This window comes from Malus sylvestris, chromosome 10, assembly GCF_916048215.2.
Source record: "Malus sylvestris chromosome 10, drMalSylv7.2, whole genome shotgun sequence".
Lineage (NCBI taxonomy): Eukaryota > Viridiplantae > Streptophyta > Magnoliopsida > Rosales > Rosaceae > Malus > Malus sylvestris.
The window spans coordinates 6,040,649-6,062,349 of NC_062269.1; the positions used below are offsets into that span (position 1 = coordinate 6,040,649).

The 21,701-nt window shown below is 41.1% G+C and overlaps 1 pseudogene; it reads left to right on the forward strand.

Moving 5' to 3' along the window:
- The first annotated feature begins 13,264 nt into the window (after window positions 1-13,264).
- LOC126585933 (uncharacterized) lies at window positions 13,265-14,455 on the forward strand (annotated as a pseudogene).
- Window positions 14,456-21,701: the final 7,246 nt, after the last annotated feature.

Below are 21,701 nucleotides of genomic sequence, written 5' to 3' on the forward strand. Positions count from 1 at the left end.
TATATGAACATTGGAGATGAACAAGATTCTTAGGTTTAAATAGTGCCAAACTTCTCATCTATTTGGGTTGGCCATATAAAAGAAGGGCCTAAAAATTTGCTGGGCTTTCATTCAAAACTAAAGACAAATTGGCCTCAAACTTTATTGGAGCGATCCAAAACTTAAACAAATAGCCCCAATAGTAGTAAATAATAGGGAACTTTAACGAAAATCTTTAACAAAACTTTAATTAGTTTTCCTTAAATAATAATATGATATTCAAATATACTAAAACTCAAAATGCACTGGAATATTGTTCATCCTATTTTGTATCTGCTAAGTTTGTGTTAATACTTCTATGCCATTTTTGTTCAAAAAAAAAACCCTCTTTGCCATTGACAAAAATGCCCTGCACTCATCACTTTCCTACCACTCCTGGTTGACTTATATTCGGTTAAAAAACCTTTGACTTGCCCTCACCAAATTTCATCTCCAAATAATTCCAATTGAATTTCTTTTCCTTCACCTTTGACATGTTGAAGTTCACATCAACATCAACATCATCTTCCTGTAACCTATGAGCTTAGTTCGGGTTTGAGTTTTTCGACAGTAATCCGACAATTCCGGTGACCCCTATCATCGATCGGTTGGTTTAAACGATTCCTCATCCACTCCCTCTTTTTTCCCTCCCATCACACACATCTTACTGACCTTGCCCCACCCCTAACCTTGCTTCCCTTTTCTCTTCCCATAATAGCATATCCAAATTCTATATCTAGTTTGGCTCAGTTAGGCCATGATCCATCCTAATGATTGTGGCCTTAATTTTGTTGGTCCTGAACTATTTAGTGTGTTAGTCATGTTTCACAACGGCAATTGTTAGAGTGTCTGCGGCGATTCAATGTGTAAATCTAAAGGAAAACTAATGAAAATGGCTTGAAAACTTTAAGTTTTAACGATAAGGACAAAATAAAGGGTAAAGTGAATAGTACCAAGATTGACTTTTTAGTGTAAAGATGTGATTTTTCGTTAAAGTGAACAGTACCGGGAGCTTTTCGTTAAAGTTCCCTAAATCTAAAGCTATTACGACTCCCTCTTAGGTAGCTTGGTCTTTCTTGGCCTTGCCATTGGAGGCTATTGCTTGGTTCATTGGTTTTTGGTTTTGTGGTGATGGCGAGTAGTGTTTTAGAAAACAAGCTTTAAGACATGCCTAGGCGGCTTTAGAAGTGGGGCAACCAAGAAAACAACTCTGCCAGTGGGAATAGGCTTAAACTCGCCTAAACATGGTCAAGAGGCCTTGAATTGTTTGACAAAGTGTCCCTTTTATTAAAAAATTGTTGAAATTTCAAAAAAAATTTAGTTGAAATATGAAAGTTTTTTAGTTACAGAGTTGGTTGCACTTCGAAAAAAAATCACACCCTCTTCTATCAGAAGGTCACACCCTCTCATGCTGCTTACCTGAGCACCATTAGTAACCATTGCGAGCCTCAAAACTTTCAAGAGGCTAATTGTCATGTTGTTTGGAAAGAAGCCATGAGAGGAGCTTTAAGCTCTAACCAAACACCATACATAGAGTGTAGTCAAACTCTGAGGGCAAAAAGGCAGCTGGTGGCAAATAGATCTACAAGGTTAAGTTTCACTCTGATGGATCCATTGAGAGGCATAAAACAAGGTTGGTTGCTCGAGGATTCACCCAAACATATGCAGTGAATTACAAAAAAAAAAAAAAAAACTTTGCACAGTGGCAAAAATGAACATTGTTAGGGTGCTTTTGTTAGTGGCTATCAACAGTGGATGGTCTATGTATCACATGGATATGAAAAATGCATTTTTGCATGGTGATCTCCAAGTGAAAGTGTATATGAAGCTGCCACCAATTCCTATTGGTTTGTAAGTTACACAAATCAATCTATGCACTAAAGCAATCACCAAGGGCTTGGTATGCTAAGGTAAGTTTTGTCCTTAAAGAGTCTGGATTCAAAAGGAGCAATATTAATTCATCCATGTTTGTTCGCAGTGGGATAGTTGGCAATATTGTGGTAATTATTTATGTTGATGATCTCATCATCGCAAGTGACAATGCTGATAAGATCTCCACTCTCAAACATTCACTCCAACATAAATTTACAATTAAGGATCTTGGGGTCCGTTTGTTGTACCAGATTATCTCGGACTAGACTAGCTTCAGGGACTAAATTGGACTGGTTTAGAATAGACTAAGGTAGACTGATTTAGTGAAGTGTTTGGTGCATTGTCAGATAAAGACTAGAATAAAAAATAATAAAAATTTATTCTCTCTTTTTCTTTTATTTTCGTTTTCGTTTTCTTTTTCTAGAATTCTCTTGTTAGCTTCCCTAAATCTTTCCTCTTACTTTCCCGTCCATCTCTGTCTCAATCTCTTTCTATCTATTTTCTCCCTCATCAGCAAATTCCATTATTTTCATTCATTCTCAGAAAAAGCCTTGGCATTTTTCACAATCTTCAACATCCATTTTTCTAGAATCTTCTGGATCACTCCAAATTATTTAAAATTCTCTTTTGGTTATTGTTTTGTCATCTAGGTTTTCTTAGAGCTTATTGTCATTTGGGTTTTGCAATTTGAGCATTTTGGATGCTGAAATTACAGACCAAAAGTATGTTTGATTTTCCTCCCATTCCTATCTGATTCTATTATACATCCTTCATCTTCCATTTTTGCTAAATTATGACCGGAAAATCCAAACATATCCATTTCCGACAAACCCATTTCTTAGAATCCAAATCGTATCATTTCTAATTAACATCACCATCAAAAAGTTTGTTTTTTGTTTTAGACTTTGTCATCTGGGTTTTGTCATATGGGTTGTCATCTGGGTTCTGGCAGATCTTGTATCAAACAGCAAACCACTGTCTCTTCCAAGGCCCCAGGTCCGGTCGACTTAGACTCTTTTCTAGGTTGGAGCCCAGCGATTTGAGACATGTTAGAAGAGTTTGTGAGCAAAGCAGATGAATGAAAAAGACAAGCAAAGCAGACGAATGAAGTTGGTCTTAGCAGTCCTGTTGTTTTCCTAAGGGGGTTCTCGCTAAGACCGCCTAAGGAGGTTGCTAGTCAAGGCAAGTTCCTCATAGTACCATTAAAAGTAGTCTCTACTCTAAACAAATACTGGACTACACTAAGTGTTAGTCCAATCTAGTCCAGTGAGACTTAGAGAAGCCAAACAAAAGGGCCCTTGGAGTGTTAAAATATTTTCTCATAATAGAAATGGCAACATCCAACAAAGAGTTATTTTTTAACCAAAGGAAGTATGTCAGGGGTTTTCTCAAGGAATCCAACATGGGTGATGGTAAACCAGTCTATACCCTTCTTGACAGCAAGCATAAACTTAACTTGGAAGGCAAGCCTCTACCAAATATTGGTCATTATTAGTTGGTAAGTTAATCTTACCACCATAAGACCCGATATTACCTTTGCTATTACACTACTAGAAATTTGGTTAAAAGACACCCTTTTCATTGGTGTCTATTGACAATTGTGGACACTCACATTGGTGGTAAAGCTCAATTGCCACCAAGCAGCCACTAAATTAGAGAACATGTCCTATGTAGAGGACTCTATTGTTACAAACACCACCAATATTGCATTGGTGTGTATATGAATAATACAACATTTTTATATTTTATAATTATTTCTAAAATTCGAAGTATCTCATTGTCCCTCTTATTAGTGGCTAGATTTGAAACTAACATTGGTGCCATTCATACTTATACAGACACCAATCCTATGTGTCTATATTAAGATTAGTTGCTTTGAAGATATAGGCACCAAAGTTGGTGTCAATATACAGCTATCCAAATGGTCATATTTTGAATTGTATTACATGAATTTTAGTAATAGCTGTGTACTTTATTAAAACACATGTTCTTAATATAAAATTCACATGAAATTTAGATTTGCAAAAGGATTTACATTTCCAACCAACCACACTTTATATACAATAGATTTATAAGGTTTGTGCTACATAAGAAAGCATATTACATTCAACGATATTGTCCAACACAACCAAGTACCCAAGGGTGATGATGTTACATTTTATCCCACCTATGTACCTATGCACATCAATCTCACAACTAACAAAATCCACCCAACCGGTTCTATGCCTTCCCTATGGCATAAATACTATATACATCAAGTACAATTCACAAAAAGGATCATAGTTAACTTTTCAATTACTGATGCCAATGACATTCAACATGCATAGACGATACCCAATCTCATCATCTGTGCCAATATTCTGCACCATAACAAAACCTTCAGCTTTAACGTCTCCACTTTCTTGGATCTCCAAACCAGTCCGTAGTTTAATTCTATTAAGACAAACTTGAGTCATATATACTCCAATTGGTTGTACCATGTCTCCATCAGCAGTATTCTTCAGCGCAGACATAATTTCAGCCCTAATTTCACGCTTTATGGTCTCCACTTCCAAGTCCACCCTTCTCTTATGTGCCACCATTGAATCGGTATGCTCTTTCCTTAATTATGCAAGAACATTTGCTGACTCAATCCTTTGCCTTTCATCTCTCTCACTTGCCTCCATCCTAAGTCTCTCAATTTCAATATTAGTAGCTTTTATTTGCTCCTCATATAATGCTCTAATTGTTTTAACCTTTCTAGAAATTCTCCTTTTCTTAGTTATAGCACGTCAGACCACACAACCCCTGTCCCAAACCCTCTGATACAGTTGTTTCTCTCAAGCCCCAATACATTAGCGTACACAATATGGTGAGCCTTATCAGTTACGATCTCATTCCTATCCTCGTATAGTTTCAGCTTTCTATTGAAATCATCCTACAATTGCGTGACAAGATTAATTACTAATGTATATGCGCTCTATATACATTTGAAATTCTACTAAATCAAAGATATTCCAACCATGTTTCACAATAATACTAGTACTACAAGTGCATGTTCTGTTCTTCGGTCTATAGTGCATACCAAAAAACTCATATGCATGGGAATCTCTTTCATTACTCCACTGTATTAACTAATGCAAGCTTCTGTTGGCATATGCTCTTTGTTTGACTAACATTAAATACCAATTAATCTAAACCACTATCATTCAGAATCCACAAACCTTTTCTATATCTCGCCTACATATAAATAGTAGTAGCTGGTAATTGATGGCGTACTTACAATTATTTCAGCTAACCGAGCATCCATTGGTTCCCCACTCTTCCGAGTATGTGTCAGCGTAAAGAATGTAATGCAGTACGGTTTGCTTCCATCAACTTGTTCCTGTAAACATAAACTGTCAAACAACTAATTTGCACCTTGTTTCATATCTTAACATCAACATTCACCTTCATTCCATTTGCACTAACATGTATTTAAGTTAACATAACACAAAACACCTGGAAGAGCCTTACATGTTCGTGTCTGATTTGCGCAAAAGTCTTGGTTCCATTCGTGTGACCTATTTGTAGCACCTTCCTATTGTTTCTACATGATGTAGCACACTTCTGCATATGTCAAGTTTATCATTCATTAGCTAGGCTACGTTCAAGGAAATTCATCCTAATCTCCAATACATACAATCTAGACATTTATAAACTTCATTATGTCATAACTAAATCATGAATATATGGTGTATAAAAAGGGAAGAACATTTGTTGATTGTGTGTGGTACCTAAGTATCTACGGTATCCCATAGTTGCACTAACAATTTCCATTGGCCTTGGTTGACACGCATATCATGACAATGGAACTTTTCTGCTAATGGTGAGTGCAGAAATGGAGTTTAGTATGCCATCTTCAGACTTGCCTTGTAATGCTTCCATCTATCATTCAACTTCATCTCACAAACCTACCGAATTTTTGGCTATAATTCTAGTGTTATACCATATGTCCAATCAGGAATCCCCTGCCCATTTACATATATATGATGTTGTTAATTATGCACCATCATTTAATATATGAAATATGAATCTGTTCCAATACTTTGTAATACCCCTCCAGTACGTTTCAAATATTTTTCTACTAAAACAAAGAAAAATAAAAGGAGACAAAGTTAAAAGAAGCCATCTTGCACATCACTAATCTACATGGAGGCTGCATCTTAGTGGTGCATAATGTGATGTGGACCCTATTCTAATTGTCTATGGAGCCTCTTACTAAGTATTTGGTGCTTCTTCTTTCAAATTTATCACAATGAACCAGGATTTATTCTAGCGCTACTTTCTGAGTGACCAACTGCAAGATAATTGACATAACAAATGAAGAGTTAAACTTGTGTATGGATAACAGCATTTGAGATCAAAGTAGGATTGGAATAAATTAATCATTATAGCAAACATAAGGTTTTAACTTGCTTATTGGCAAAGGAAATAAAAGTTGATGTGATGGCATTTTGTGGGGTTTTTTTATTCAAGGGTTAAAACTAAAAGACAATGAAATAACTAGCTATATATATAGGAAAGCCATCAACCATTAATGCCTCTTCTGTTTATTTATCTTAATCCTCTGCCAAGCACGATCTATGTTTGAAGCCTTGTAGAAATTCCTCCAATCGACTATGTTAATTGGAAAATATGATGGTTCTTAAGATAGCATTCCTAAGAACCTAGAAAATCTAGCAACAGTCTGAGGAGGCTCTACTAGCTGCCCTTTGTCATTAATTTCATCAGCTTCTTTTTACCATTGGGTGCCCATCATGGCCTATTTATTCCCCGATGACCATGTGCTCTACAGGTCATACGATGACGTTCATCCACGACCCCTTCGACATTATTTGGAACCATTAAATGATCTATGTGGTCATGTTCCATCAGGTTGAATGCCGATGGTTGAGTTTTAATGCCATCGTCAAACGACATTGATGCAAGTGAGTTATTGTTCCTGAACCACATTATATTTGTCAACTACCTTTCATGTAAACAAAAGACAAGTGTGTTAAATTAACATCTGTAAACAAAAGCATTTCTATTTGTTGATGCAGAAAATCGGTGAAGACTTTAGTACAACAGAAAGTGTTAAGTTTGTGACCTTCGCTAGATTGCTCTGGTCACTAGTGTGGATATGTATGTAAATAGATAGGGACAGGGAAGCAAACACAAGATGTACGTGGTTCACCCAGATTGGCTACGTCTACGGAGTAGAGGAGTTCTCATTAATTGTGAAAGGTTTACACTAGTATATAGGTTCAAGCTCTCATTTAGTAAGTACTACTGAATGATTTAGTACAAATGACATTAGGAAATATTGTGAGAGAATGATCTCTATTTATAGAAGAGAGTTTCTAGTTTCATTCTGACATTGACACGTGTCGTGTTGTGATTGGCTTCTGACGTTGACACGTGTCACGCTGTGACTGGCTTCTGATGTTGACACGTGTCACGCTATGATTGGCCTTCTGGTTGGAGGGAAGGTCTTCCGGGTCCTTGACGGTATAACGTTGACCGGTGCTCAGTAGTTTCAGGATTGGTCAAGTATGGTACAAACAGTGCTCTTCTAAGTTCCCGAGTGAGGAAAGCTCATCGGTTAGGGACTTATAAGATCCAAGCCATTGAGTAATCACGAAACTTCTAAGTACCGAAGTGTGGTATCATTTTCACTTGCCTTATTTGTCTCATACGTAGATGTGGCATCTTCTCTGGAAGTACTTTTCCTCCATCTAGGGGTGGTATCTTTAACTGATGAAGATGTACAAGGTAATGTATCAGTTTCACTTGAAGCTTACTTGTAGTTTCAGGCTTGGTCAAGTGCGATACAAAACCCTATAGTAGGAGTCCCCCAAGTCGCCGAGCTAGGAGATTTGCCGAAAGAGGTAACAGACAAGGTAAGTAATCAGACTTTCAAGCAAGCAATCTGGATCGAAGGTTTGACTTCGGCTTTCGGTTGATTATTCTCCTTCTCCTTGTGTCGTAAACAACAACAAGGTTAAGGAGAAGCAAATGGAGAAAAGATGATATGAGATACTTTTGCTTTTGAAGAAGTAACTTTCCACAGGTTTATTCTTGAACTGGGTTGAATGGTTTTCTAGTTTCCTCCAGAGTATAAGGCCGACTCAAGAATTTGAGGGTCAAAACAAGTCCATCAAATCAATAGTGCGTTCGACCTTGATGAATTTGCACGTGTTCTGTTGCGCTTGTCTCCACATGCTTCCTTGTATCCTTCTCACTTACCCTATCTGTTCCTCAGGCAGATGTGGTATCTTTTCTGGAAGCCTAAGATGTTGAAGATGAGTATTCGAGAGCAATGCTAGGTAAGTAATCAGGTAAGGGGTTCTAGGCAGTCAGTTCCTGACTGGAAGTTTGATTCCAAGTGCTGACTGGTTGCTTTCTTTCTCCTTGTTTTGCATGTAAGAACAAAGGCAAAGGAAAAGACAGGGAAAAAGCATGATATGGGATACTCTTGCTTTTGACCCATATGATATGAGATACTCTTGCTCTGGTGTGGCTGATTTGCATAGGTATTATTGGGGGGGGGAAGAAAGCTGAGTATTTCGAGAGGCTTTGTTGGGAGTGCCTTCTCAGATATGAGGAAGGGTTGAGCATTTTTGCAGGTCTGCCTGTCCGTGGAGGATGGAGGTCGGCATATATAGGAGTCTCCCTAACAACAAGTAGTAATGCTATTCATTTACCCTTCTTGGTCGTAGCAATGTAGTGGGAGCTGCAAGATTCACATGTTTTAACTTTGTCAAAGCACTTTGAAAAAGTGGTATGTGGTATCTGGAAAGCTGATGTTGCATGTGAAGATTGCAGACAAGCTTTATCTAAGGAAATTTGGCTCTCGAAGCTCAGAGAGCGATGCCTCTTCGGTTTTTAAACAAGCAATCCTGTCGGGGATCTGGCTCTCGAGATTCAGTGAACGGTGCCTCTTCGATTTTTGAGAAAGCAATCCTGTTAGGAGTCTGACTCTTGAGATTTGGAGAGCAGTGTCTCTTCGATTTTTGAGAAAGTAATCCTATTGGGAGTCTGGCTCTCGAGATTCGGAGAGTGGTTCCTCTTCAATTTTTGAGCAAGAAATCTTGTTGGGAGTGTTTTCTCGAATGTGAGTAAAGGTTGAGCATTTTTGCCAGTCTGCCTTGCCATGGAGCACGGAGGTTGACAATTGGGACTTTCTAGTTATCAAGCAGTGCTGTTCCTTTACCTTTGTGGGTAATAGTAGGGTAGCTGGACCTTCAAAATTTATGTGTTTAAACTTTGTCAGAGATCTTTGGGAAAGTTATCTGTGGTACCCGATGAGCTGATGTTGCGTGTGGAAAGTGGTGCCTCTTCGAAATCCGAAGAGTGGTGCCTCTTCGGAATCCGGAGAGTGGTGCCTCTTCGATTTTTGAATCAATGGCCCTATTGCCCTTTCATTTATAAGGGCACCAATTGTGTACAAGGAGTACATTCAGAGAGTTATTGCTTGTAGGAATTTTCCCCTTACTTCAGAGATTTATTACACCTCATTTCTCTTTCATCATTTCTGAGAATGTCTGGGCCATCCGACCGTCGTTTTGACTTGAACTTTGGTGAAGAGGCAGCCATGCCTTCTCAAGACAACATATGGCGCCCATCCTTCTTATCCCCTACTGGTCCTCTTACTGTTGGGGACTCTGTGATGAAGAATGATATGACCGTTACGGTGGTGGCCAGGAACCTTCTCACTCCTAAAGATAACAGACTACTTTCCAAATGGTCTGATGAGTTGGCTATTAAGGATTCTCTGGCTCTCAGTGTTCAGTGTGCAGGTTCTATATTTAATATGGCCCAACGCCTATTTGCTCGAACCCGCCAAGTTGAATCATTGGCGGCTAAAGTGATAAGTCTCAAACAGGAGATCAAAGGGCTCAAGCATAAGAATAAACAGTTGCACAGGCTCGCACATGACTATGCTACAAACATGAAGAGGAAGCTCAACCAGCTGCAGGAATCTGATGGTCAGATTTTACTTAATCATCAGAGGTTTGTGGGTTTGTTCCAAAGGCATTTATTGCCTTCATCTTCTAGGGCTGTACCGCGTAATGAAGCTCCAAATGAACAACCTTTGGTGCCTTCTCCTTCTGGGGTTCTGCCTAGTACTGAGGCTCCGAATAATCACCCTTTGGTGCTTCTTCTTTCAGGGGCTCTACAGATTGCTGAGACTTCTCCTGAGCAACCTTTGTGAAGGCTCCCTCTTGTTTGTTTATTTTGATTCATGTATATGTACATATTTGTAACTTATCGGAGATATCAATAAACAAGCTTTGCTTCATTTCAACGTATTGTGTTAAATAAACCAAGGCCTTCTTCATTAAGTTCTTTGAATTTTTCCTTTTGTTGAAGCTTGTATGTTGAAGCTTTGAGAGTGAAGCATGTATGTTGAGGTAGTGCTCCCTCAATTTCCCGAGTGAGGAAAACTTTTCGTTGGAGACTTGAGAAATCCAAGTCACTGAGTGGTTGTGAGACTTCTGAGTATCAAGGTGCAGTAGCATATGGTAGGAGTCCCCCAAGTCTCCGGTCGAGGGAGTTGACAAATGAGGCATTTCCTTTCTAAGTGGTAGCCCAAAACTCCTCCTTCATATATATTTATTATGAAAGTTGTTAGGCCTAAAGAAGAGGAGGCCAAGGCAATTTTTTTTTTTCGAATTTTTTTTTTGAATTTTTGAATTTTCGAATTTTTTTTTTCGATTTTTCGAATTTTCGAATTTTCGAATTTTTGGATTTCTGAGATGGAAGCTTTGTTGGGCACCATGAATTGATTTTGCTTCACACTATCTTGATCAAGATAGTGTGAATCTTTTGTAGGTGAAGCTTTTGTGTTGAAGTTTTGTAGGTGAAGCTTTTGTGGGTCAAACTTTTGTGGGTCAAGCTTTTGTGGGTGAATCTTTTGTAAGTCAAGCTTTTGTGGGTCAAGCTTTTGTAGGTGAAGCTTTTGTGGGTCAAGTTTTTGTGGGTCAAGCTTTTGTGGGTCAAGCTTTTATAGGTCAAGGTTTTGTGGGTCAAGGTTTTGTGGGTGAAGCTTTTGTGGGTCAAGCTTTTGTGGGTCGAGCTTTTGTGAGTCAAGCTTTTGTAGGTGAAGCTTTGGGGTTGAAGCTTTGTAGGTAAAGCTTTGGAGTTGAAGCTTTTGTTGGGTACCATGAATTGATTTTGCTTCACACTATCTTGATCAAGATAGTGTGAAGCTTTTGAGAATTTGTAGTTATCCTCCATTGATGAAGCTTTTGTGGGTGAAGCTTTTGTGATGAAGCTTTTGTAGGTGAAGCTTTGGAGTTGAAGCTTTGTTGGGCACCATGAATTGATCTTGCTTCACACTATCTTGATCCAGATAGTGTGAAGCTTTTGAGAGTTGTGGTTGAACTCCTTTGATGAAGCTCTTGTTGGCACCATAAATTGGTTTTGCTTCACACTGTCTTGATCAAGAGTGTGTGAAGCTTTCGAGAATTATGGTTGCCCTCTATTGATGAAGCTCTTGTTGGCACCATAAATTGGTTTTGCTTCACACTATCTTGATCAAGAGTGTGTGAAGCTTTCGAGAATTGTGGTTGCCCTCCATTGATGAAGCTCTTGTTGGCACCATAAATTGGTTTTACTTCACACTGTCTTGATCAAGAGTGTGTGAAGCTTTCGAGAATTGTGGTTGCCCTTCATTGATGAAGCTCTTGTTGGCACCATAAATGGTTTTGCTTCACACTGTATTGATCAAGAGTGTGTGAAGCTTTTAAGAATTATGGTTGAACTCCTTTGATGAAGCTCTTGTTGGCACCATAAATTGATGAAGCTAATGTGTTCACCTCCTCCTTTTTTTTTGAGGGAGAGAGAGGGTGCTGTAAGTTTGAAATTTGAAAACTCCCTAGCTTGTGTGGAAGTTTGAAGACTTTCCATGTGGGGTTTTCTCATGGTTTGAATTTTGAATTTCAAATTTCTTTGGCCATGTTGAACCCTATAAGAATGAGAAGTTTCCACTCTTTTCATTGTCTTCATTTGCTCATTTTGTAGTGATTTTTGGAGATAGAGTGCTCTTATAGTTGAGAAGGATTCCGGCGTTGCTTTGCACCATCTTCAGGTTGGTAATCTTCTCCACTAGATCACATACTTTCATTCTTGTTGAATTGTTTGAGTGTTCATGTATTTGGTTGAAAACATAATTAACTGATTGAGCTTTTCTCCACGCCCTAGGAACTTCCTTATGTTTTGATCTTTCATGTGGTGATAGAGTTTGTTTCTATTTGTTGTAGATGTCAGAGTTTGGAAGTCCTAATGATGGGGGCTCCCCTAACTCTAACTCTAGGTTTGAGCTTGCAATGTTGGAGTCTTCAGGACCTTTGTTGGAGTCTTGTACAAAAAATTCGAGATTGGGTGATCCTCGCAATTGCCAAGCCTTAGCCAATATTGGTTCCTCCTTCTTAATGTCAGTGGGTGAGGGGGTTGTTTGTGACGCCATACGCATATTTCGCTCTGAGTTCACAGCAGACCATTTAGTGCAAAACTTGTTAGATAGCGAAAAGCAGCTTGAGGCCCTGAGGTAGTCATGGAATGCGTTTGGTGCATCATGAAGAATTGTCCTATGAACCACCCAAGGGTCATGTTATGTTCTATACCCAGATATTATTGACTTTAGGGGTGAAGTTGCCTTTGCACCCGTGGTTGCAACGGATGCTGTCTTTCATTGGATATGCGCCTGGGCAACTCTACCCTGGTTTTTGGGATACCTTGATCGGGTTTTATATTATTTGGATGGAATGTAGGTTAGGTGAGCCTTCCTTTCATCAATGACGCTACTGCTATAAGATGCGCCCAGTGAAAGCGTACACTGGGTATGCCAAGTGTGTATGTCGGAGTGAGAGAGAGCGTATTGTCTTTGGTAAGAAAAAGGTGTACTGCACTTGGAAAAACCGTTGGTGCTTTCTTTATAATGATTGGGAGTATGCTAAAGGTGTCACGCCTGAGCAACATGTTCTTACTCATTTCCAGACTGTAGGTTGTAATGTATCCATTGTTTGCATTATTTGCTATTTGTTGCGATTTTCTTTTGCTTCTACCATTTTTTCTTCGTGCAGTGACGCGAGGGACCATCAAGCTGTCTGGACGGGAGCTAGCTGACATAGAGAAGGTGTTAAGGGTGCCCAAAGAGGATAGATATTTGGGCAAGCTACGACCCTTATTTCGAAAGTACGGTTTCCAATCCTTAGTGTCAGAGTGCTAGAGACGAGCAAGTAAGTTGTGTCTTTCATTTCGCCCCCTCTTTCTTTTACAAAGTTGCATTCCTTACTTTGATTTTTCTTGTTCAGTGGAGAAAGTGGGCAAGAAAGGGGAAACTAACGCCAAGAAAGGGAAAACACCCATGTTAGTTCCCGTAGACGACATTTTGTTTCACAAAGGAGCTCGTAAGCATTGGGTGAGGCTAACCTCTAAACCTAAGTCGCAAGAGGAGGTCCTCAAGATTGCTGCCTCAAAGAAGGCTGAAGTTGAGGCCATCGGGTGTGCTGTTACCATAGTTGCAAGGGAGGAGAAACGACTGTTGCCTCCTCTTCCTACCATTAATCCCATATTTCCTCCAACCATAGAGTCTACTGACCAAGAAGGTGGCCCTAGTTGTAGCCGTAAGAGAAAGTACAAGGAAGAGGTTGGCAACATGCACTGGAAGGACTTGAAGGTTGCCATGCAGCCAAGTAGTTTTAGGTATGTCAATAATTGCCTTGCAGGACGTCGATCCACTGTTGATGAGCTTGGCGAGCCGCTAGATGAGAACGAATCAGATCGTGACCAGATGATGAGGCTATCTTCTTATGTAAGTGTTACTTTGTCATTTCTTTGCTTTCTCCCCTCTTTTTCCTGGTAGTGACAATTATCTTGTCATGTAGGTCATGACCGAGTATGATGACAGATTACGAGAAGTCGAGCGGTACAAGGCAAAGTTTAATGAGAATAAGCAGCTTGTGAATGACACCAGAAAAATGAGCAAAGCTTTGGCTGATGCCATCCGCCTTAAGGATGAAAACTTTGAGAGTTTGAAGAGGCAGAATGGTGAGAACGTGAGGCTCAAGAAACAATTGGAAGCGACTATGGAACAGTTGGAGACAACCATCCTTGAGGTTTCCAAGGTTAAAAGGGAGTTGGATAGTGCCTTGGTTGAGGTTTCTAGGCTGAAGATAAGTATCCCAACTGAGAGGGATGCTGCTGTGCAGGAGTTCTTAGGTTTCCAGGCCTTTCACGATGCTTTTAGACCTCACTACATCCGAGCAGCTAATTTTGAGAAAAGGAAATGGAGGCCATCATTGATCGTTACGACAATGGAAGCATTATCCGAAAGTACCGTGATGAGATGGATGAGTACCGATAAAAGGGTGAAGCCTTTGTCCTCGCAGTTGATCCTAATTGTGATGATGACTCTGATAATGAGGCTAGTATCAGTGAGCAGTCTCAGGAGAGTGAGGATGGTCCTGGAGATGCTGAGGAATGTGGTGATGACAATGGGGTTGAAACACAAAGTGATATTGTTAGGGGTTCAGCCTCAGATGAAGATGACTCGTAGTGCCCTCTTTTTCTGCATGTATTCTGGATGTACGAGTTTGTTGTTTGTGTGGCATGTGCCATGTACTCTGGATGTACTAGTTTGTTGTTTGTGTGGCATGTGCCATGTACTCTGGATGTACAAGTTTGTTATTTGTGTGGCTTGTGCCATGTACTCTGGATGTACTAGTTTTTTGTTTGTATGGCATGTGCCATGTACTCTGGATGTACTAGTTTGTTGTTTGTATGGCATGTGCCATGTACTCTGGATGTACTAGTTTGTTGTTTGTGTGGCTTGTGCCATGTACTCTGGATGTACTAGTTTGTTGTTAATTACCAAGTATTTGCACTATCATTGATGAATGCCTGTCTATGTTTGAGCAAATCCTTTGTTTAGATATAAGCCATAACTTGGATGTACTAGTTCTGTCTAGTACTGTTTGTTTATTTGTATAGTCTTGTTGACATATACTTAGGCTTGATTTCTTGTTGGAAGCATTCATGTCAAAACTTTGAACTCGAGTGTTTCATTGCTAGGAATGTAAGAGGATTAGGACCGAGTTGTCTAAGTCACATCTTTATTGAATTCATGCCAAATAGTCTTCGTTATATAGGATACCGAACGACTGAAGCTTAACACTTGTACAATGTGAATTTATTTGTAATAGTACTTCAAGTGATCAGCGTTCTATGGATGGCCAAGGGGTCTTGTCATCAGAGCTTCTAAGCTTGTAGGAGCCAGGGTGATTGATGCCAACAACTTCAAACGGTCCATCCTAATTTGGACTAAGTGTTCCTTCACTTGGGACTCTATCGCAGAGTAATCTTTTATTCAATACCCAGTCTCCCACTTTGAAAGAACGAGGTTTGACCCTGGTGTCATAGTAGTTGGAGATGTGCTGCTTGTAGGTGACATTCCTCAAGTGAGCCTGGTTTCTGTGTTCCTCGACTAGATCTAAGTTGAGGGTAAGTTGTTTGTCATTTTCACTTTGCACGTTGTTCTGGACTCGGAACGTTGCTTGCTCAAGCTCAACTGGGACAACTGCCTCTATACCAAAGGTAAGTGAGAATAGGGTTTCTCCTATTGATGTCCGATACGAAGTGCGGTATGACCAAAGAACTTGGGGTACAAATTTTGGCCAACAACCTTTAGCCTTGTCCAAACTGGTTTTCAAAGTTCGCTTGATTATTTTGTTGATGGCTTCAACTTGTCCATTATACTGGGGATGAGTTGGAGAGGCAAAACATAAGTTGATGTTGAACTTAGAGCAGAACATCCTGAACTTATTGTTGTCGAACTGTCGCCCGTTGTCAGTGACTATCGCATTGGGAATGCCGAATCTGCAAAGGATGTTCTTCCATACGAAGTCTTCTCTTTTTGCCTCAGTAGTGGTTGCCAAGGGTTCTACTTCGGCCCACTTTGTGAAGTAGTCAACTGCAACGATTGCATAGCAGACCTTGCCTTTCCCTGCAGGCATTGGGCCGATCAAATCAAGTCTCCATTAGGCGAAGGGCCAAAGGCTGATCATGGGAGTGAGCAGCTCGGGAGGGGAGTGAGGAATAGTTACGTAGCGTTGACATTTATCACATGAACGGGATATTCTGATGGCATCTTGGTGGAGTGTTGGCCAGTACTATCCTTGGTGATAAGCCTTGTGTGCTAGGGATCGAGATCCAGCATGATCTCCGCAGACTCTTTCATGTATTTCCCAAAGGACAGTTTCCGCCTCTGCAGGCGTAAGGCATCTTAGGTATGGTAGGTTAAAACCCTGTTTGTAGAGTTGGTCATTAATGATCAAGTAACGGGTAGCCTTGTATCAAATCTGTTTAGCTTGGACTTTGTCATTTGGAAGGGTGTCATGAGCAAGGAATCTATAAATCGGGATAATCCAACTATCCCCCTGTTGTAAGTTGCACACTTCCGCAACCATGGTGCTTGGTGCTGTTAACAATTCGACTTGAATTTTTCTCCCAATCTTGTCTTTCATCGCTGAGGCGAGGCGAGCCAAAACATCTGCATGACTGTTTTCCGCTCGAGGAATTTGGGTGATCTAGTAGTGGAAGTGCTGAGGCAACAATTGTGTTTGTGCTAGATATGTTGCCATAGAGCTATCCTTAGCATTAAAGTTGTTGGTGACCTGGTTAACCACTAATTGGGAGTCACTGAAGATATCAATTCGTTTAACCCCAAGGTGTTTGGCCAAATGTAAGCCTGCTAGGAGGGCTTCATATTCGGCCTCATTGTTCGACGCCTTGAATTTGAAACGAATAGCATACTCCATCACCACTTTGTCAGGGGTCGTAAGGATTAGTCTTGCTCCACAACCTTGTTGGTTGGACGAGCCATCAACATATAGACTCCATGCTGGGGTTGTTGGTTCTATTTTCTGAGCTTCCGAGGGTAATGAAACCACTTCTTTAGGCGTAGAAACAATGTCAACAGGATATGTGAAGTCGGCGATGAAGTCTGCCACTGCTTGGCCCTTCTCAGCTGGCTTTGGTTGGTAAGAGATGTCAGACTCACCCAATGCTATCGCCTATTTGATCATTCGCCCGAAAGTGTTAGGACTTTGGAGTATCTGTCGAAGATGATGATTGATAAGCACGATGATGGAGTGTGCTTGGAAGTAAGGGTGAAGTTTTCAAGCAGACATAACCAATGCTAAAGCAAATTTCTCAATGTTGGAGTATCGTGTCTTTGCATCTTGTAAGGCATTGCTAGCGTAGTAGACAGGTCGTTGGACATTACCATCATTTCGAATGAGAACGGAACTTACTGCTGAAGCCGATACCGACAGATAGATAATGAGAGTGTCACCAACCTTAGGTTTGGAGAGCAGATGGGCTTTACTTATGTAGTATTTGAGGTTCTTGAATAACTCAGCAAATTCATCAGTCCATGTAATGTGCTTCTTACTTCCCATAAGTGCTTTGAAGAAAGGAGCACATCTGTCTGTGGCCTTAAAGATGAACCTAGTTAAGGCTGCCACCTTGCCAGTAAGGCTCTGGATGTCTTTTGAAGTTACCGGTTCCTTCATGTCGAAGATTACTTTGATCTTCTCGGGATTAGCCTCAATGCCTCGTTAGCTTATCATGAAGCCTAAGAATTTTCCAGAGCCTACGCCGAAGGCACATTTGTTGGGGTTCAACCTCATTCGATACCTCTTCAGAATGGTGAAAGTTTCAGATAGGTTGGTGATGTGTTGGTCAGTATGTTTGCTCTTGACTAGCATATCATCAACGTAAACTTCCATGCTCTTCCCAATCTGTTCGGCGAACATTGAATTGACCAGTCTCTGATAAGTTGCTCCTGCATTATTTAGGCCGAAAGTCATGACTTTATAGCAATATAGTCATCTATCAGTAGTGAAGGCTGTGTGTTCTTGGTCCGGAGGGTTCATGAGGATTTGGTTGTATCCTGAGTAAGCATCTATAAAGCTCAGAAGTTCACACCCTGCCGTAGAGTCTATAAGTCTGTCTATGAGAGGAAGAGGAAAACTATCCTTCGGGCATCCTTTGTTTAGGACGGTGTAATCGACACACATTCTCCATAAGACCTTTTGGAGCAGGAGATTTTCTTTGGTTGGATTCTTTATAACAAAGACAACATTTGCTACCCACGTTGGATAATTGACTTCGCAGATGAAGCCTATGCCTTTAAGTTTTTCAACTTCTGCCTTCATTACCTCGTACCATTCAGTGTCATAAGATCTTCGCTTCTGTCTCACTGGCTTGGTCTTGGGGTCAATACTTAAGCGATGACAGATGATATCGGGAGAGATGACTGGCATGTCCTCATATGACCAGGCAAAGACCTCAGTGTTTTCTTGCAAAAAAGAGATCAATGCCAACCGAATGGGTGGTGACAAGGTGGTGCTAATCTTCACCATGCGATTTGGATAATCTTTTGAGATAGAGACATTCTTCAACTCTTCAGCGGGTTATGCTTGCTGGGTGAAAGAGTCATCTCGAGGATCGTCTGGTTGACTGTTGCCACCGTGAAGATTCAAGTTGGGTTTGTCTAGGCTGGTCTTTATGACTTGGTCATGTATAAAAAGGGTTTCCTTGGGCACAGACAGGTGCTGTTGCTTGACCGAAGTGTTGTAACATGATCGTGCACTAAGTTGATCTCATTTGATGTAACCATTGCCATAAGGGGTTGGAAATTTCATCAACAACATATGTGTGGATACTATGGCCTTGAGATTATTGATGCCTATGCGTCCGAAGATGACATTGTATACCGTTGGGCAATCAACCACCAGGAAGTTAGTGGTAATAGTAGCTGTGTAAGGGCCTGTACCAATGGTGAAAGGTAAGTGTATGCTCCCCAAAGGTTGCACGATATCACCGGAGAAGCTTATCAGAGGGGAAATTGAGCGATCGAGCAAGTGTTCAGCTACATTAAGTGCCCTGAAAGCTTCAGCAAACATGATATTGACCGAAGCCCCCGTGTCTACTAGGATTCGTTGTACTTCAAAGTTGGCTATGTGAGCTTCCACGATCAGTGGGTCGTTGTGAGGGTAGATGATACCTCTTTCTTCCTTAGGGTAGAAACATATTAGATCCTAGTTAGGCTTTTGATACTTACCTTCCCTGATGTCTTCCACGTGAAACACTTGGTGGCCAGACCTTAAAGCTTGTTCACTATTTTTCATGGCCCTGTTGGAAGATTTAGATATGGGTGTGCCACCACTTATGGAATATATCACATTTACCTGGCGTTGATTATGGTTACCCCTTAGAGGGTGAAGGAGGAATTGATCAATTTTTCCTTCACGTGCCAAAGCTTCAATATGATCACATAGGGTGATACAGTTCTCGTCGTCATGGTCGTTATGCTCGTGGTAGCAGCAAAACGTGCCCGTGTTCTTCGTGGGCTTGTAATCCGGGTGCCTCGGCTTTGGCTTCGATATCAAGTGTGTTATGCTGGGGTAAATGGCCACGCATGTGGCGTTCAAAGATGTGTATGCCTCATACCTCGGGGTAGAAGCTGTCCTGACACGTGCTTGACCCACTGTGTAGACTGCCTGGGGTCGGGGATTATTATGGCGATACCCTTGGTTATCGTGGTAGTGTCTCTTACTCCTTTTACTAAAATGAGACTGGTGAGGATGGAAATCTTTCCCTTTGCCCTGAGATTGATATGTCTGTTGACTTGGCAAAGTATTAAGTAAGGTAGGGGGAAGCACCGCTGCCGTTTGGAAAGTCGAGGTCTTCTCATTTGGTTGGATCTGGCTTCCACTCCCTACTTACTGATAAGGGGTGGTTGTGGGGGGTTTCCCTTGATATGTCATTGCCTCAGCGGAGGCATGGTTGTAAGCATGTGCCATCACCTCATAGTAAGTTTTCCAAGTGTTGGCATTGATCATGTACTTGAAGAAACAATCACGTAGGCTTGCCGTGAAGGCCTTGAGGGCGGTCTTGTCATCTGCCTTAACGCAGCGAGAATACTCATGGCTGAAACGACCAGCATACTCTCGTAGCGACTCATCCGGCTTCTGGTGAATAGTGTACAAGTCATCTGCAGAATGCAAGCGATCGATTTGGAAGATGTGTTGAGAGACAAACAGTTTCCTTAGTTCCTCAAATGAGTCTACTGTCTCAAGTGGAAGATGGCAATACCAGTTTAGAGCTCCGCCAGAGAGGGTGGAGGGGAAGAGAAGACATCGCTCTTTGTCGGTGTGCATCCGATATGCCATGGTATACTCAAAGAGGTTAAGGTGTTCAATTGGGTCCTCCCTTCCAGTATAGAGTTGTAAACCAAGCTTTTGTTTTGTCTTTGCTTGAAGGGGGTGTCGAGGATCCTCCTTGTGAGAAGGCCAGGCCTGGGTTGGTTCCAGTCAGGTATCTCGGCCTAACATTCGGCCTTCAACTTGTTTACTTCCTCAAGGAGCTGTAGGACAAAGGGGTCTTGAGTGGAGTCATGTACCACTGGGATTTTCTTTCGTAAGTTTCCATCGCCTTTTGGAAGTAGGAAAGGTTGAGCATGGGCTTGTGATTTTTCCTTAGACTCGCCGTACTGACTTTTAGGGCGAGTCTGTCGGATACCTCAGAGTCCTCTGTACCTTCATATTCCTCTAGGACATGTCGTTCCTTCCCTAGATTGGCAACTGGCCTGGGTCGTGGGAGGGGACCGAGTCTTTCAAAAACCCTTGGGTCATTGATCTTCGAGCATATGTGGAAGGGATTCTCTCGACGTTGCTTTAGGAAGTCTCAGCAGTCACGATAAACGGCTTTCGATCATTCCAACCCTTCTGCAATGAGGTGTGTTTCTCTACTTCTCCTGCTTCGGGTTGAAGCAGTTGGGTTGAGAGAAGTCTCATGTTAATTAATGTTTTGATGATTAGCTCGTTCTTCATCAAGGATACCCATGTCGAAGGACGGTGACCCTCCGTGTTGGGGGGCACCCAGATGATGGTTAATGTCCACAAGGGCAATAAGCTCGCGTGTTTGAGTACGCATAGTTTCATAGAGCATCTCAAAGTGCTTCTCATATTGCTCCTAGATGACCTCATTCTTCGTTGCTATCTTGTTGTTTTGAGCTTCTAGCTCATCGACTTTAGCTTGAAGAGAAACCCTCTTTCCTTCATTCTTTCATTACTTTGCACTAGGTGCAAGATGGGTGTTATTCTGTCTGCTGTGGCTTCCTTCGCTCCCCATGTTGGAGAGGGATGCTTGGTCAAAAGAGAGTGTACGAATGGTGGAAACTAGCTTGACAAAGCTGAAGAGAGTGGGAATAAGTGTCGTTCCCACAGACGGCGCCAAATGTTGACGCACGAAATCAGCGACGACTTTGGTACAACAGAAAATGTTAAGTTTGTGACCTTCGCTAGATTGCTCTGGTCACTAGTGTGGATAAGTATGTAAATGGATAGGGACAGAGAAGCAAACACAAGATGTACGTGGTTCACTCAGATTGGCTACGTCCACAGAGTAGAGGAGTTCTTATTAATTATGAAGGGTTTACACAAGTACATAGGTTCAAGCTTTCCTTTAGTGAGTACTAGTGAATGATTTAGTACAAATGACATTATGAAATATTATGAGAGAATGATCTCTATTTATAGAAGAGAGTTTCTAGTTTCATTTTGACATTGACACGTGTCGTGTTGTGATTGGCTTCTGACGTTGACATGTGTCATGCTGTGATTGGTTTCTGATGTCGACACGTGTCACACTGTGATTGGCCTCCTGGTTGGAGGGAAACTCTTCTGGGTCCTTGACGGTATAACGTTGACCGGTGCTCAGTAGTTTCATGGTTGGTC